The following is a 16256-nucleotide window of genomic DNA, read 5'->3' as shown; positions in this document are numbered from 1 at the left end:
ACTCCCCCTCAAAATAATTCCATTTAGATTACACTGCTTCTCCATGTTGTTTTTCCCAAACTGCATAATTTTGCATTTAACCACATTAAATTGTAGCTGCTATGTGTCTGCCCATTTCACAAGCCTGTCTACGTCCTTCTGAAGTCTGCTACTAATGCTGATGATGATGGCAGATTCTTCACAGGTGACGATTATGGTAAGGCTTAGCTCTGTGGTAGTTGGCGTGATTGTTGGTGACTGAAGAGGTCAATTCTTGATCTGCAAGCTCTTGAGCATTTGGGGCACAAGAACTCCTGTTTGGAGGGACTGTGGTATAAGCAAACTCCTTCCGTTGTCTGTGCTTTTCTTCAACAGACTGTTTATTTCGAACTTGTAGATTGCTTTCCTTATTGCTGTGCACCAGCTGTCTCTGTCGGCAGCCTCCTGCTCCCACACCCTTTGGTTAATGTTAGCCAGAGAGAACTATCTTTTCAGCTGGTCTTTGAAGCGTTTGCAAGGTGCATCTCGATCTTACCTGCCGGAGCATAAATCACCATGAAGCACTGCTTTTGGCATTCTGGAATCCTCCATACATGACATATGTCCTGCCCAGTGTAACTGGCATTGTAAAAGAATGCATTCAATGCTGGGCAGATTGGCTGCTTTGAGGACTTCATTGTTTGTGGTGTAGTCCTGCCATCTGATGTTCATGATGGATCGAAGACAGCATTGATGGAAGTGTTCCAGCAGTCGTATTTGTTTTCTGTACAAAACCCATGCAAGAGGATGGTGATGACAATCGCTCTGTATACTTGAATATTGGTAGTGAATATAGTGAATTGGTAGTTTCATCAGACACGCTTCAGGAGATGGCAAAGGAACTGCTGGCCTTGGACAGTCAATTGTCTGTGTCCTTATTGACACTGGCATCGTTTGAGATAATGCTACCTAGATAGGTAAACTGTTCCACTGCATTGAGGTTGCTGCTGTCAATGCTGATCTGCTACTATCCTTCTCACTATTTACCATGTTGCCAAGTTTTGTATCCTCTGCAAATTTCAAAATTCTACTCCTTGTACCCAAGTCCAGGTCATTTATATATAACATGAAAATCTGGAACTCTCTTACCCAAAAGGTTGCATATGCTGGGACAATTGGAGCTTTCAAGATTGAGATTGATAGATTTTTATTTGGTAAGGGTACCAAGGGAGCTAAGGTGAAATGGAGTTGAGGTGCAGATCGGTCATGATCTAACTGAATGGCAAGGCAGGCTCGAGACGCTGAATGACCTCCTCTTTTCCTATTGCTTCTTTAATGTTCTCCAGGGTGAAATAGTCTTTGTACACTCACTACCTAAATTTACACATGAAGAACTTGGAGGAAGGGGTATTGTAATAGATGGAAATAGGAGCCCGTAACACCAGGAGAGGAGGCACATTTTATAACAGGAATATCATCCCTGCTAGTTTTGGCTGAAGTGTGTAACAGCAGCTGTGTATCTATTGCAGGCCCACAACTGTAAGAATGTTCAACATCTGCATCTTAATTGAATCCAATCTACTGGGATTAAGAGGTGATTGTACAACTTCTGAAGGGAACCCCTGATGAAACTCATTCCATCTGGGCTCCTTCCTGCTGAGAACTTTATGATGACCCACCAATAAAACCTCCTGTTGTCATGCCAGATCAGTGCAGTATTTCCCAAAAGTGCTGACAGTTAAGTGGTGCTTAAGTCTCTTGTTAAAGAAAGAACTTGCACTTGTATAGAGCCTTTCTTAACCTTCGGACGTCCCAAAGTGCCTAATGGCCAATCAAGTGCTTTTGAAACGTAGTCGCTGTTGTAATGTAGGACACAGGGCACCCAATTTATGCACACCATGGTCACACAAAAGGCAATGAGGTAGAATCATAGAACCTTACAGCATAGATGTAGGCCATTCGGCCTGTCATGTCTGTGCTACCTCTTTGAAAGGGCTGTCCAATTTAGTCCCACACCCCAGCTTCCTCACCATAATCTTGTACAGGTACATTTCCAATTGCCTTTTAAAATTTCCTATTGAATCAGCTTCCACCACTCTTTCTTTTAGTGCATTCTAGATCTTAACAACCCTACTTTGTGAAGAAATTTCTCCCCATTTCCTGCCTCTCTTTTATTGTCAATTATTTTAAATCTATGACCTCTGATTACTGGCCCATTTGCCAAAGGAAACAGTTTCTTCCCTCATAATTTTGAATACCTCTATTAAATCCATCCTTAACCTTCTCTGCTCTAAGGAGAACAATAGCAGTTTCTCCAATCTCTCTACATAACTGAATGCCCTCATCCCTAATGGTATCCTGGTTAACTTCCTTTGTACTCTCATCAATGTCTTGACATCCTTGCTAAAATGTGGCGCCCAGAATTGTACACAATACTCCAGGTTTACCATGAATTCCTTGTTTTCGTATTCAGTGCCCATATTTACAAAGCCAAGTATCCTATATGCTTTCTTAACCGCCTTTTCAACTTGCCCTGCCATCGTCAAACATTTGTGAATATGCTCCATCAGGTCCCTCTGCTCTTGCACCCCCTCCCTCAAAATAATACCATTTAGATTATACTGCCTCTCCTGTTTCTGTCAAAGTGCATCACTTCACACTGATCAACATTAAATTGTATCTGCCACGTGCCTGCCCATTTCACCAGTCTAAGTCCTCCTGAAATCTACTACTGTCATCCTCACTGTTTACTATGTTGCCAAGCTTTGTACCATCCTCAAACTTCAAAACCGTACTCCCTGTACCCAGGTCCAGATCATTTCCATACAACAAGAAAAGCAATAGTCCTGATACTGATTCCTGATATTCCATGCTATACTTCTCTCTAGCCTGAAAACACCCCTCTCAGCTTCCTATCCATTAGCCAAATACATACCCAAGTTACCACCGTCTCTTTAATCCCATGTACTTCTTTTTCTGAATAAGTCTGTTATTTATTAAATGACATTTTAAAGCCCGTGTATACAACATCTGCTGTACTACCGTCATCGACCCTTCTGTTATTTCATCAAAGAACTCAATCAGGTTAGACAGACATGATTTGCCTTTAACAAATCCATACTGGCTGTCACTTATTAACCCATGATCCTCCAAGTGAGAATCAATTTTATCCTTGACAATGCTATCTAGTAGCTTTTCCAACACTGACGTTAGACTGACTGCTCTGAGTTTTTCCCTCTCCCCTTTTTTTGAACAGGAGTGTAACATTTGCAATCCTCCAGCTCTCTGGTACTATATCCATAGCCAAGGAGGATTGAAAGATTGTGGTCAGAGCTTTTGCAATCACCATTCTTGTTTTCCTCAGCAAAGTAGGATGCAACCCATCTGGATCAGGTGGCTTATTAACTTTGAGTGATGCTAACCTATTTAGCATCTCCTTTCTATCCATTTTTAGCCTAATGGTCTTGAGCAGATAATCTGTTTCAGTGATGTAGGTTGATGGATAAATCCCAGGACTTTGAGGAGCAGAATAAAGGAAACTCTGTTTCTCTCTCCACAGATGCTGCCTGACCTGTTGAGTAATTCCAGCACTATCTGTTTTTATTTCAGATTTCTAACATCTGCAGTATTTTGTTTTTATTATAAAGGAAACTGGTGTTTTAAAAAAAAAATTACAGTAACTATTCTGTTGACCAGTCCATGAAAGGTCATCGGCCCGAAATGTTGGGCTGAATTTTCCTGGCCCCAGGGTGGTGGGGCTTGGAGGAGGGGCAGGGCTGGGAAAATAGGGGAGAGCTGTAGCAGAACAGCTCCCCAATGTATTCTCACCACACGGCGAGTCTCCGAAAGCCAGGCAGGAATGCAGATTGGCTGCCCACACCACCACAACACATTTACATAATGAAGGTCCCAATAATTGGTAATTTTCCAACCTTGCTGGCATTTTCCTGGTGGCAGAGCGGCCTCTCACCGAGTGGGGAGGATGCCAGCTTATTGGAGGTGGTGTGCCTGCAGCAGTCCAGGAAGGCCATCTGAGCCATTTCACAAAGAAGGGGCCGCAGGCATCAAAGACTGCCCCCATGGCCCCAATGATTCAGGCAGAGGGGATTCCCCTCCAATCCAAGGGGCCTACCATCTTCCACCTTCTAAAATCATTTATTTTTTCACTTCCAAGGGTGCCTTCATTTTGAGATGGCCTCGAGGTCTCTGTTCTGCCTCAGCATCTCCCGATGGGGTTGCTGAGGCTCTAATGCTGTCGGCCCTCTGATTGGGCCTGCAGCATCGGGTGCCGACCTGCGGTCCTTAATAGGACGCCAAATTCGATGGCGCAAATTAGGAGGCGGCCTCCAGGAATATCATTGTGCCAGTCTTGCTGCTGGCCAGTGCTGGCTCAGGACCCCCATTTGGCCCCGACGTCGGGGTCCCGAAGGCTGTGGGAAAATCCTGCTTGTTAACTCGGTTTCTCTCTTCACAGATGCTGCCTCAGCTGCTAAGTATTTCCAGCATTCATTTCAGATTTCCAGCATCTGCAGTATTTTGCTTTTGTGTTGAGACTAGCTATTGCTGTGTTCAATTATCACATTGACCTAAAGCCAAACCCTACACACCAGGCAAGTGCCAGATCCTATCTGTTCAGTCCACATGGTCAGGAGGGACGTGGCACTGACTGGGTTCGTGCTGTAATAGTCATTATTTCAAAGTAAAATATTGCTGCTCGGGCAGCAACCACTGAGGTTAAAACCAGGCAGGTTCTACAACGAGCCAGCAAACTGCTTTGCCACCTTATCACCCAAGGGAACCATAGAAAGATTACAGCACAGAAGGAGGCCATTCAGCACGTCGTGTCTGTGCCGGCCGAACAAACTAGCTGCCCAATCTAATCTCACCTTCCAGCACCTGGTCCATAGCCTTGCAGGTTACAGCACTTCAGGTGCATGTCCAGGTACCTTTTAAATGAATTGAGGGCTTCTGCCTCCACCACCGTTCCTGGCAGTGAATAGCAGACACCCACCACCCTCTGGGTGAAAATGTTTTTCCTCATATCCCCTCTAATCCTTCTATCAATCACCTTAAATCTGTGCCCGCTGGTAATTGACCTCTCCGCTAGGGGAAACAGGTCCTTCCTGTCTACTCTATCTAGGCCCCTCATAATTTTGTACACCTCAATTAAGTCACCCCTCAGCCTCCCCTGTTCTAAGGAAAACAACCCTAGCCTATCCAATCTTTCCTCATAGTTGCAACTTTCAAGCCCTGGTAACATTCTTGTAAATCTCCTCTGCACTCCCTCCAGAGCAATTATGTCCTTCTTGTAATGTGGTGACCAGAACTGTATGCAATACTCCAACTGTGGCCTAACCAGCGTTTTATACAGTTCCAGCATTACATCCCTGCTTTTGTATTCTATACCTTGGCCAATAAAGGAAAGCATTCCATATGCCTTCTTCACCAATCTATCTACCTGTCCTGCCACCTTCAGGGACCTGTGGACATGCACTCCAAGGTCTCTCATTTCTTCCACCCCACTCACTATCCTCCCGTTTATTGTGTATTCCTTCGCTTTATTTGACCTCCCCAAATGCATTACCTCACACTTCTCTGGATTGAATTGGAACAATATTGTATTTCCATAAAAATTAAAATAAACAAGCCCATATCTTCTGATTAGTATTATTTTAATACTGGCAGTCCCCCATTCAAAAGAAATGAGGCTAGTGATTGACTCGAAAGCAATGTTGATCGAAAAATCCAGGAGTCTTAAGAGAGGCATTCAGATTACGAAGGGTTTCCATAGAGTCGATAGGAAGAAACTGTTTCCACTGGCAGGAGGGCCATTAACCAGCGGACACAGATTTAACATAACTGGCAAAAGAACCAGGGTTTAGGGGAAAAAGTGGAGACCTTTTTTATGCAGTGAGTTGTTGCTGGAATGCACTGCCTTAAAGGGTGGTGGAAGCAGATTCAATAGTGACTTCAAAAAGGAATTGGATAAATATATGAAAAGGAAACATTTGCAGGTTGATGGAGAAAGAGCTGGGATCGCTCCGTCAAAGAGCCAGCACAGGGATGATGTACCGAATGGCCGCCTTCTGTGCTGTAAGATTCTATGTTTCTGTTGCTTTCATAAATGTCTTCAGTGATATGTCATTACTCCTCATGGTTCTTTCATTCTAAAATGCTTTTGTACAAGATTCAGATTACTGGTACACTTTCTGCAAATCCATCGCAAATTTCTTGTGATTCTTTTTACATATCAAGTTTCAATGACAAAAATGCACAGAGGTTACCTGCATGCTATTTAAACTAAACGGGTCAACATCTCTGCCAGGAGAGCTGAGAAATCAATTTGACACAAGTGTATTAAGGAATTGTAAGTTTCTAGGCCAGGGATTCCAAGAACTTTTGTTTGTGAGCTGCACAGAAAACATATTGTGCAGCCTGGAGGCACTTATTAAGTTTATTTTACATGTTTCCATTAATTAACCTGTATCTCAAGTTGCTGACATGAACAGATAGTTTTGTTCTACTTCAGGAGTGATCCACTAATGAGACAACAGTACTAAAAACAATCATTTCCAAACCGCTAAGCTCACAAAATTCAAGGCAAAGCTACGAATGAGAAATCCTAATGCAAGCAGGGCTGTGAGGGCCAGATTATGAGACACCATGAGTTACAGGTTTGAATGGCTTTGTGACAAGAATTGTCATTGGTTGGGCGGGTGGTGCCAGGGTATAGTTTCAGGAAGGCGTTATTGCGAATAAATGTACCATTTTCAGTCTGTACCTTTTTAGAAACAACTTGAATACAAAATGAATGATCAACTTAATTTGGTTTTGGATTAAACTTTTAGGTAAGAATTATTCATTTTATCACAGAAAATGTATTAAGATGAGAGATTTTAATTTGAGTATTTTTCCACAATAAACAAATGAGATAAATTTTGAAAGTTTCTCAAACAGAGAGGTAGTGATTGTGTTTTGTTTAGTTAGAAAATGCAAATATTCTATTTAACGATATCTTTGAGGTGATAGAGAGAAAACAAAGTCACATGACTGAGTGAGAAAGAAAGGGATAGATATAGAGAAAAAGGTACATGTTTAGGAACTAATCATCGAATCAATTATTTGTGAAGAGATCCTAGAAACTTGCAAGCTGCCAGACACCATTGCTGTCAGATACTAGAAACTTACCAGTTCACCACATCCGCTTCCCACTCCAAGGGCCGAATTTTGTTCTCATCCCAACAACGGGTTTCGTGGCAGGGGAGGCCAGAAAATCGGGGTAGAATCACCCACCATAGAACCCAATGCCAGGAATCCTGGTTCCGATTCTCTGGGGGGGGGGAGGGGGAGGGGGTTGCGGGATAGGACAACGATGACCTTCTCGCCCAGAGGCCAAATAAGGGCCTGTTCCCGCCATCATTGGGATCTTACCAGCAGTGCGGGAGGCCTCCGCCGTGCAGGGAGGATGCTTTGGAAAACAAGGTGCTCTCCCTGTGGGCTTGGGGTGGGTCCCGCCTTTGCGGCCAATTTGTGGCCCACAGAGGAACAACTGTACCCCCCGAGATCCCCTCTCCCCCGGACCAAATGTCCACCTACCCTTGCCAGGGGCCTGGCCCCAACGACTCCGCCTCACCTACCTGTGTTCTGGGGTTCCAGCACTGGGCCTGGGTTCCAGGCTTCAGCAGTACAGGCAGTGGCTACTGCTCCCGGTAGCATTGTTGATACTGCTGGTCTGCCAGCCCTGTGATTGACCGGAAGCTCTTGGAGACGGGATCCCAATCCAGATAAAGTCTTTAAAGGGATGCGCCTTCTTAAACATTGACCCCAAAAGACCGGAGGATTGCTCCGGGGGGTGAAAAATTTCAAGAGGCAGGGTTCCGCCAGCCTTTTTGGCCTGGTGCCAGGAACTCCGCCTCCTGCACAAAATCCAGCCCCAGGTTTTACCAAATCCTCAGTTCTCTCAACCCAATGCTGCCAAACTCTAGACTGCTTTCCCAAACCACCTCTCCCCCAGCCCCCAACCCCTACACCATGCAGCAAAACCCCATTCCCTACACTACAGGGCACCAGGCATTTACCTGTAGCTGGCTATGTATCCTCAGTTTTAAAAAGGGGAAAGGGATAAAAATTAATTCCATATCGGAATTACATGTAAAAGAAAAGCCAACTATTTAAGGTTCTCACAGAATGATGGACAGTGTTGTGAGACTCAATGCTCAAAACACGCCATTCAACAAGAAATGGAATTTAATTTTGTCACTGTAAACCAGTGGCCCTCCACGTTATGCTCCACATGACACAAACACTCCTTTTATTATAATGTGGCAATTTCTCTGAATCACCTGCAAAGCCAAGAAGACCTGCTACTTATTTATGTAACTTTTCCATACTTACTGCTGCAAGCGTCTGGTAAAAGGCCGGACAGGTCAGGTAGGGACACACGACAGAACAAAGTGAATGGTGAAACGTTTGAGGAGCAATCAGCTTGGGGCACAATGCTAGGCTCTGTACATTAGAGAAGAAGGAAAAAAAGGACTCTTGTTTGACAGGTAGCATTAGTGAAACAAATTATTCTCGATTTTTATTCTTCCCCTCCTCAACCCCATATGACCTGACAGGATTGACTTACTGAAGTAGTTCTGAATTCAGTCTGTGCATCATTCTGTCTCCGTACTTTGAGACAGATAACAGTACTAATAGCACACCTACAGGATGCAATTCAACAGACAGCTCATAACACAACACCCTCCAACTCAACAAGTTTTCACTGCAGGGAGAGTGAGAAAGGACAACGTTAAAATTGAAATATAGAATCATAGAATGGTTATAGCACAGGAGGCCATTCAGCCCATTGTGTCCAAGCTAGCTCTCTGCAAAAACAACTCAGCTCGTCCCACACCCCCATCCTTTCTCTGTAGCCCTCCAAATTATTTCTCTTCAGCTACTTATCCAATTCCCTTTTGAAAGCCATGATTTAATCTGCTTCCATTACACTCTCAGGCAGTGCATTCCAGATCCTAACCACTTGCTGCATAAAAAGGCTTTTCCTCATGTCGCCATTGGCTCTTATGCTAATCACCTTCAATCCGTGTCCTCTGGTTCTCAACCAGTAGGACCAGTTTTTCTCTATTTACTCTGTCTAGACCTCTACCAAATCTCCTCTCAACCTTCTCTCCTCAAAGGAGAACAGCCCAGTTTCTCCGATCTATCCACGTAACTGAAGTCACTCATTCCTGGAACCATTCTCGTAAATCTTTTCTCCACCCTTTCTAAAGCCTTCACATCCTTCCTAAAGTGCGGTGCCTAGAATTGGACACAATGCTCCAGTTGAGGCCAAACCAGTGTTTTATAAAGGTTCATCATAACTTCCCTGCTTTTGTACTCTATGCCTCAATTTATAAAGCCTGTATGCCTTTTTAATCACTTTCTCAACCTGTCCTACCACCTTCAACAATTTGGGCACTTATACCCCAGGTCCCTCTGTTCCTGCACCCAAGATTGCAAAACGCTTTCATCAGCTTTCCTGTATCATCAAACGTAACCATCAGAATGACTTTGAAACTGAGCCTTTTGTGGATTACTGGTCAACACAGCAGGGGAGCGCAAGGTCTTTTCATTTCCGGGAACTGAAATTGAATTTATCCAAGTGTCATGCAGGCCCCCACCTGCCAAGAATGAGGCACACATTATTTTGCCACAGGAAGATTAAAACTTAAAATTGGTGCTAGGAAGAAAAGAGGGCCTATCACAAGGAATTGCCAGGCCCCTCGCCAGAAAGACCTTTTATGCATGCTAACAGACAGTGTTGGAACGAAGGATCCAGTCCTTGTTTCTCCAAGACACAGAAGAAGTGGTCAGACCAGTTTAGTCACATGACTAACTGGCTGTGGGTTTTTGAATTTGAATTTGCCACAAAGAATTGGAACTGAGAAAGCTGTTTGCTCCTGGACAGCGAACATATCTCTCCTGTCTGCTCCCATCTCTTTCTCACAGAACTGAAGACCCATTGAAGACACATGAACCCCAAGAGAGAAAAGTCTCCTACAGTGAACAAGGTTTAAGAAGAATACTGGGCCCCAACAAAAAGCAAGAATACCTACAATTAAGGACTACAGTGAGCTCGAAGCACAGTAAAAACCCCTTTTTAGAGATTGCCTCTCACTTTATTTTTCTTCTGCTCTTTTCTGTCTCCATTTGCATGTGCATATCGCGTATGCATGCTAGCGCGGGGCGTGTCGAATATCTGTGGGCTTTAACCGTATTAGAGTTTAAGTTTAAGTTTGAATAAATTTCACTTTTCTACTTTAAACCTAAGAAAGCCTGTTTATGCTAATTTCTTTGCCTTATAATTGGAAAGTGGAGAACAAGGATTCACCAAGGGGAAGCTCAAAACACAGTGTGTTTACAAATTAAACCCTGTTACAATAAGACCAGATGAAGGCTGAAAAGACCCCTAGACACCTTTCTCACCTGGTTGTAACACAAGGCTGACAGGTGAGAAAGTCTCCTTTTGTGGCTGTAACAGTCCTGTGTGAAATAGGTTGGACAGTCTCAGCTCAGTTCCCTGCTGGACCGATTGTATTCTCTATTTGGCAATTTCATTCAGGCAGGCCACAAGGATAGGTGGCAGCCAATTTGTGCACAGCAAGCTCCCACAAACAGCACTGTGATAATGACCAGATCATCTGTTTGACTGATTTTGATTGAGGGATAAATATTAGCTAGGACACCGGGGTGAACTCCCCTGCTCTTTTTCAAAATAGTGTAGTGGAATCTTTTACTTATACCTGAGTAGATGCAGTGTCAGTTTAACGTCTCATCCAAAAGATGGTACCTCAGACAGTGCAGCACTAGATTTTTGTGCTAAAGTCATTGGAGTGAGACTTGAACCCATGACCTTTTGACTCAGTGGAACTATATAAATGCAAGAGTTCCTTTCCTTCTACAACATTGCTCTTGTGAGGCGTTTTGCACTTTTTATTTCACTCTCCACAGCCCAATAAAAGGTTGCTGCAGTTCAAAGTTGAAACTAACTCCTGAAGATCATTGCACAGTATTCATAGAGTGACTGAGCATACAATTATGGAGTCAGTGCCACTTAACTAAATAAAGCCACAAACCAGAAAACTGAAAATCAAATCATTTTAGAACCTCATCATTAAGTCAAAATATGAAAGTTTCAAGGCTGGCACAGCATTTAATCTAGGCCAGGATTTGGGATGTAAATTGAGAATTTGTACACAACACAGAAGTGAATAGCTGTGTAATTAGCCCACTGCCTCGATCTAATGAGAGCCTTGCATTAATCGTTGAATAATTTAAAAAATACAGTCTATCTTTGCACTGTGTTATCGTCACGCCATCAGTATCATTAAGCCATTATCTTCGCAGGGGTCAAAATTATAAGAAAACAATGCTGAGGCACTGCCGGCCATCTTGGGGCCTAGTTAACAAACTCATTTCTTCCTTCACAAAAAGAAATCAATTAAAAAGCCACTGTAGCTCATTGGGGGAACAGACACAAAGATGTCATTGCCAATTATATTGTGGTCTACTTTGATTCAACCGAACAAAAACAAATTGTTCGGCTGATTGTGATTTGCTAATAAATGGGAGAGGCTTGTTGGGCTAAACAGCTAAACAATTAAATGTTTGTGATCTGGCTGCCCGAGTTTCCTCTCATGCGATTTGCCCAGGCAATCCTTTGCATCCAAGAGCAATAAGAGGAAAATCTCTCCCCTCATTCTCAGGACACTTCAGTCAGAATTTTCCTCTGCAGTTTGACGTGGGTGTAAAGTGTGGTGAAGCTGGCTTTTCACCCATCTGAGCACAGTTGGCAGTGACCCTGGCAAATTTTCCAGGGGCAGGGTGCATTTACACATTTTCAGTCAGCTCTTGGCGGTATTTCCTGCTGCTCCTGGGATCTTGCCATGGATTAGATGCCTGGCACCAAAGGGTCTGGTACATGTTGCAACTTAAAGGGTCAGCAGCCTCCAAGAAGAATTCAATGCTGCTGTCACTGATGGTAATTCAACTAAAACAGAAGGTTTGATTCGCAGTCCATCGTCTCTCCATTAATTTAACTTCCTATTGGAGAGATTTAATGTAGTGGTTTATACATACTCGTTTTGTGTCAACTTGCAACACTGGATGTCTGTAGTATACCCGTGGAAATAACTTCCAACATTACTGAGGCAGCAATAACTGAAAATGTGACACACAAGATCACACCAGTAACATCACCTCAATTGACTGTGTCCATCTGTATTGAGAAGGCCACTTTCACAGTCCCATAGGAGCAATGCTGGAAAACATAGGAACATAGGAGTAAGAGTAGGCCATTCAGCCCCTCAGGCCCAAAAGCAGAAAAGATGTAAAATTGAGAAACATCCCATCTTCAATAACAGCAACTTATATTTATATAGCACTTTTATTGTAGTAAACTGCCCGAAGGCACTTTACAGGAGGGTTTTCAAACAAAATTGACACTGAACCACTTAAGGGGATATCAGGACAGGTCACCAAAAGCTTACATACGAATATACGAATTAGGAGCAAAAGTCGGCCACTTAGCCTCTCGAGCCTCCTCCGTCATTTCATAAGACCATGGCTGATCTGATTGTAACCGTGACTCCACATTCCCACCTTCCCCCAATAACCTTTCACCCTCTTGCTTATCAAGAATCTATCTATCTCTGCCTTAAAAATATTCAAAGACTCTGCTTCCACTGCCTTTTGAAGAAGAGTTCCAGATACTCACGACTCTTTGAGATAAAAAATTTCTCATTCCTGTCTTAAATGGATGACCCGTTATTTTTAAACAGTGACCCCTAGTCCTGGATTCTCCTACAAGAGGAAACATCCTTTCCACATCCACCCTGTCAAGACCCCTCAGAACCTTATATGTTTCGATCTAGTCGCCTCTTACTCTTCTAAACTCCCGTGGATACAAGCCTAGTCTGTCCAACATTTCCTCATAAGACAACCCGTCCATTTCAGGTATTAGTCTAGTAAACCTTCTCTGAACTGCTTCCAATGCATTTACATCCTTCCTTAAATAGGGAGACCAATACTGTAGAATGTACTCCAGATGTGGTCTCACCAATGCCCTGTATAACTGAAGCATAACCTTCCTCCTTTGATATTCAATTCCCCTCGCAATACATGATAACATTCTTTTCACTTTCCTAATTACGTGCTGTACCTGCATACTAATCTTTTGCGATTCATGCACGAGGACACCCAGATCCCTTAGCATCTCAGAACTCTGCAATCTCTCTTCATTTAGATAATATGCTTCTTCTTTATTCTTCCTGTCAAAATGGACAATTTTGCAACTTCCCACATTATACTCCATTTGCCAGATCTTTACCCACTCACTTAACCTATCTATATCCCTTTAGCCTCCTTATGTCCACCTTTACTTTCCTACCTATTTTTGTGTCATCAGTAAATTTAGCAACCATACCTTCGGTACCTTCATCCAAGTTATTTATATAGACTGTAAAAAGTTGAGGCCCCAGCACTTATCCCTGTGGCACACCACTCATTACATTTTGCCAACCAGAAAATTACCCATTTATGCCTACTCTCTGTTTCGGGTTAGCTAGCCAAACTTCTATCCATGCCAAAATGTTACCCCCTATACCATGAGATTTTATTTTCTGCAATAACCTTTGATGTGGCACCTTATCAAATGCTTCTGGAAATCTAAGTACAGTACATCCACCAGTTCCCCTTTATCCAGAGCACGTTACTTCTTCAAAGAACTCCAATAAATTGGTTAATCATGATTTCCCTTTCAGAAAACCATGTTGACTCTGCCTGCTTACCTCAAATTTTTCGAAGTGCCCTGCTATAATGTCTTTAATAATAGCTTCTAACATTTTCCCTATGACAGATGTTAAGCTAACTGGCCTGTAGTTTTCTGCTTTCTGTCTCCCTCCCTTTTTGAATAAAGGAGTTACACAGGCTATTTTCCAATCAAATGGAACCTTCCCCAAATCTAGGGATTTAAAAATTTTTAAAAAACTTTTATTTAGAGATACAGCACTGAAACAGGCCCTTCGGCCCAACAAGTGTGTGCCGACCATCAACCACCCATTTATACTAATCCTACATTAATCCCATTACCCTCTCACATCCCCACCTTCCCTCAATTCCCCTACCACCTACCTATACTAGGGGCAATTTATAATGGCAAATTTACCTATCAACCTGCAAGTCTTTGGCTGTGGGAGGAAACCGGAGCAGCCAACGAAAACCCACGCGGTCACAGGGAGAACTTGCAAACTCCGCACAGGCAGTACCCAGAATCGAACCCGGGTCGCTGGAGCTGCGAGGCTGCGGTGCTAACCACTGTGCCACTGTGCCGCCCAAAATCAAAACCAATGCATCACCTATCTCGCTAGCCACTTTTTTTAACACCCTAGGATGAAGTCCGTCAGGACCCGGGGACTTGTCAACCCACAGCTCCAACAATTTGTTCAGTACCACTTCCCTGGTGATTGTAATTTTCGAGTTCCTCCCTCCCTTCCATTTCCTGATTTACGGCTATTTCTGGGACGTTACTTGTATCCTCTATGGTGAAGATCGATGCAAAATACCTGTTCAGTTCATCTGCCATCTCCTTATTTTCCCTTATTAATTCCCCAGAATCACTTTCTATAGGACCAACGCTCACTTTGTTAACTCTTTTCTTTTTTAAATATCTATAGAATCTCTTACTATCTGTCTTTATATTTTTCGCCAGCTTTCTCTAGTACTCTAATTTTCCCTCCTTATTAATCTTTTAGTCGTTCTTTGCTGCTTTTTATATTCTGTCCAATCTTCTGGCCTGCCTCCCATCTTTGCACAATTATAAGCTTTTTCTTTTAAGTTTGATACTACCTTTAACTTTTTCAGTGAACCATAGATGGTGGGTCCTTCCCTTGGTCAAAGAGGTAGGTTTTAAGGAGCATTTTAAAGGAGGAAAGAGGAGTGGAGAGATGACTAAGTTTAGGGAGAGAATTCCAGAGCTTAGGGCCTAGACAGCTAAAGACACAGCCAATTGCAGAGCGATTAAAATGCACAAGAGGCCAGAATTAGAGGAGCACAGATATCTCAGGCAGTTGCAGGGCTAGAGGAGGTTACAGAGATAGGGATAGGCGGGGCTATGGAAGCAATTAAAAACAAGAATGAGAATTTTAAAATAAGGCATTGCCAGACTGGGAGCCAAAGTAGCTGAGCAAGCACAGGAGTGATGGATGAATGGGGACTTGGTACAAGTTAAGATATGGGCAGTAGAGGTTCGGATGAGTTCAAGTTTATTGAGGTGGAAGATGGAAGCCTAGGCAGAAGAACATTGAATCGTCAAGTCCAGAGGTAAAAAAGGCATAAATGAGGGTTTCAGCAGCAAATGAGCTAAGGCAGGGACGAAGATGGGCAATGTCAAGCATGTGGAAATAGGTGGCCTGGGGGATGGATTGGATATGTGTATTTGATCAGAAGCTCATCTCAGAGTCAAATAGGTCTGGTTTAGCCTCAGACAATTGCCAGGGGAAAGGATGCAGGTAAAACACTGTATTCAGTCATTTAACTGTACTGTGCTCAGCAAACAGGATCTCCAAATAGATCAGTTAGCTCAACAAATGCAGCAATTGCATTTTACTCAGCAATATTCCTCCCCCACCTAACATGAGCCAACAGGCAGGTGAAATATTAGAAATAAAACTATTTCAACAGATTGGTATCAGCAGCAGAGGTCAAAGGTCATGTAGAGTTCAGAAAAAGTCACTTAAGCACCCCTGATGATTTGTGACTCTTGACTGCTCCTGGTCCAAGTCAATTACGGGGATGGGCTCTTCAATATCTTTAACTGACAATACACCATTTACAGGATATTATTAATACATGGCAAGGTTAATAAGTGAACTGCAATCCTCTAGGTTATCTTACAAATCGAAATCCTGTGCAATAAAGAACAAGATCCATCATAGTCTGAAATGTAATTGTGTATGAAGTCCCATCATCTGTACTTCAGTAGTTGATCCCAAACTCAGGAGCCCCCAGTATGGCACCAGTGTGATATTCTTATTTTCTGTGTCACGCATCCTTGATACCTTTTCACTCCTGTCTCCCTGTGTCACCAGCAGTTGTTCCTTTAGCACAGTGTTTCTATAGTACAGTGGTTATAAGTTGTTTTTCTCCCTTGTCGAAGCTGTTTCTTATTCCCTTCCATCCTTCTATTAGCTTGATGGTTCAACCACTCCCTCTACCAAAGCTTCTCGTATTTGCTTCTCCAACTCTAATCTTGATGA

At 43.1% G+C, this 16256-nt stretch overlaps 1 protein-coding gene across 8 annotated transcripts in view; it reads right to left on the bottom strand.

Moving 5' to 3' along the window:
• cacna1g (calcium channel, voltage-dependent, T type, alpha 1G subunit) overlaps positions 1–16256 on the bottom strand; it is a 685429-nt gene that overhangs the window by 537692 nt on the left and 131481 nt on the right. For 6 of the 8 annotated variants that reach the window (XM_068057908.1, XM_068057913.1, XM_068057914.1 and 3 more), the window contains exon 2: positions 8353–8463. The exons of the other annotated variants lie outside the window; for them this stretch is intronic. The gene's annotated coding sequence lies outside the window, so the exon portion shown is untranslated. The remainder of the gene's footprint in view (positions 1–8352; positions 8464–16256) is intronic. 8 annotated transcript variants of the gene reach the window in all.

The sequence above is a fragment of the Heterodontus francisci genome, chromosome 26, assembly GCF_036365525.1.
Source record: "Heterodontus francisci isolate sHetFra1 chromosome 26, sHetFra1.hap1, whole genome shotgun sequence".
In the NCBI taxonomy this organism is placed as follows: Eukaryota; Metazoa; Chordata; class Chondrichthyes; order Heterodontiformes; family Heterodontidae; genus Heterodontus; species Heterodontus francisci.
The sequence above is the reverse complement of the archived record's forward strand: the minus strand, read 5'-3'. Positions and strand labels throughout refer to the sequence as shown.